Raw genomic sequence first — 2,520 nt, 5'->3', positions numbered from 1 at the left:
GAAAATAAACACTAATATAACCAAGACTTTCAGTCTGACGGATCATCGCACTTCCCCTATCTGCATTAATGGACAACTGCTTCAGTCAGGCTTCAGATCAAGAATAGTTTCTTAATAATTGAAAAGATGAATTTGAATACAATCCGATAGAAATTGCTAAAGGGACAGAGGTGAGGCAGCGTCTGATGAGTTGCCTCTGCCCTGGATGAAATCGCAAGTCATATATTGCTAAAGTTATTTATTATACTGATTTGAGGACGCGATTTAAGTGTGATTTACAACTCATTAAGGTTTTATTGTTGGTGGAAATCTTACGATTGTTAACAAAGTTATAGTAGGTCAAAGTTGTCTTTTTCGCGACAAATTACATTACTGAAAGATATAATGCCAGTACCACATCGAATTGAACATCAGATATATTCAACGTATATACACTATGAACTATATATAAGCAGAAACATCGTATACTAAAATAACGTTAAGTTTCCGGTTTCCACCTTGTGTTGCTATTAAGCTTAAAAGATTGGATTTGAAGCAGTGGCCGACCGCGGAGCAGGTTTTTCAATTTTTTATTTTGATTTTAATTTTAAAACAAGCTGGATTAATTTATTAACGTGAGAAAATATAATTAGTGTGTAAAATAGAATTTAAATTAAATAATGAAAAGAAGTGCATAAATTTAAAAGTGGGGACCTAGGCGTCATGGAAAATTGTGACCAAGGCTGAGATCAAGAGCCGTATAAAGAAGGACAACTTTCCTCTCGTCACCCTCCCCGTAGTCAATACTTATCAAAAAGGAAGCGGAATTTACTAGTTGGCTGGCTTCGCTCGTCGTTGTCAACAGTTGCCTAAGCTAAAGAAAACTTATCAAAGTGCCGTAAAATTGCCCGTTGAATTGGCATCACGGTATTTTCCTTAAGTTAACAGTTAACACGTTTAGATGTTCTTCTTAAAACTCGCAAGAAGTGTCCGACTTTCCCTTTGAGGAGCAAAAGGAAAAATATTTTAAAGAGTTATTGCTTTTGGTATTTAGTTTTTCCTTTTAAATGTGTACCTTTAGGTTATCGTAACGTTCCATTTTGTTCTTCGACTTTACTGGGTGAACTCATACGAAGTCTAAGTCATAAATTTTGAAGAAAATTACACGATAAACTGTCGCCTTCGTTCAATTCAATCTTACCCTCTTTGCAAAATATAGGCAAAACTATTGGGGGTGGTTCCGTTCCGCCGCGGGTTCCCTCACAGTTTTTTCTTTCGTTTTGGTTTGTTTAAAAAAAATGAAGAACAGGCTACTAAATTTACCAGCCCATGCACGTTTGCTGCGACGCGACGTAGCCAGAAAACTAGGTTTATTGAGAGAAGAAGCGACGACTACTCGAAGCGCAGCAACACGTCACTTGATAGTTTACGATCCCATTAGCAACCGCAATTTTTTAGTGGGTACGGGCGCGTAGATCCGGGTCCTTCCCGTCACCAGATCCAAGAAATTATTTTCTTTAAATTAACATTTAAAATTAGCGGTAACAAACTCTGCGCCCATAAGTGCTTACGGCTATAGGCAAGAAGACATGAGTCTTGGGTTTCGTAGGACTTTTTCCAGGCGCTTCATTTTAGCGGACATCTGTATCTTTATATTGGGCGCAGGCTTTTTTGGTCACTATATACCACTGGTGGACATCCAGCATAGCCCCCCCTGGATCCCCGAGACTTCTTTAAGGTCCTTAGAATTGGCAAAATAAGACTCTTCCTCTTATTTTTGAGGATTTTGAAGATTCGCACACTCCTCCGAAAATACTGTAACATTATTACCGAATGTATCTCTCAGCCAGTTGAACATGATGTTCAGCAGTACATCAGTACTACTGGCTGTTGAATCTTCCCGAAGGTGCGTCCACAGGCACAGTGGAAACTGCCGAAACTAATAAAATGGTTTCGAATATAAGCCGAGTGGGAGGACTGTCGATTACTCTGGAGCAAGCTGAAGAGGAAAGACTTATTAAGAAATGCACGGCAGTTGTGAAGCACATGCGATCTGCGACGTTCTTCCAGACAAACGTCGGCAAGGGGGTGAAAAACGGGCTAATGGAACTGGAAGAGCTCCGGGACAGGATTTCATACTATAGGCGAACATGGAAAGTAAGACAAAATCCGCAAGAAGCAGAAACAACCGCGCTTCCCGAGGAGAACACCGCGAGTACCAAACGGATCACTGACAGCCCATTGCAAAGCGAACTTGGTAAAAAACGAAAGGAGGAAGGGACATCTGAAGGAGACTTCACTCAGGTACTCTCCAGGGCTGAAAAGAAGAGGGCGAAGAGGATCAAAAGACAACAACACTTCGCGCCATCAGAAAAACCTCTGCCTAAAACTAAGGCGGACACGAAGGACGGAGTATCGAAAGAAAAGGTGAGGAGACGAAGGAGGACTAGACCGCCAGCTTTGCTTATTAAGCCGACGGAAGGCAAGACTTTTGCGGAAGTCCTCAGCGAAATCCGTTACAAAATCAAACCCGAAGACAAC

General features: G+C 41.0%; 1 long non-coding RNA gene across 1 annotated transcript; it reads right to left on the bottom strand.

Annotated features, from left to right (window-relative positions):
* Positions 1-611: 611 nt before the first annotated feature.
* On the bottom strand, positions 612-1,320 carry LOC119646874. Its single transcript, XR_005248783.1, has 4 exons — positions 1,181-1,320; positions 1,055-1,116; positions 906-979; positions 612-853 (listed from the first exon to the last, which is right to left on the bottom strand). It is a non-coding gene; the product is annotated as an uncharacterized LOC119646874 (long non-coding RNA).
* Between the last annotated feature and the right edge of the window lie 1,200 nt (positions 1,321-2,520).

The sequence above is a fragment of the Hermetia illucens genome, chromosome 1 (assembly GCF_905115235.1).
Source record: "Hermetia illucens chromosome 1, iHerIll2.2.curated.20191125, whole genome shotgun sequence".
In the NCBI taxonomy this organism is placed as follows: Eukaryota; Metazoa; Arthropoda; class Insecta; order Diptera; family Stratiomyidae; genus Hermetia; species Hermetia illucens.
Note: the sequence above shows the minus strand (reverse complement) of the source record. Positions and strands in the feature narration are given on the sequence as shown.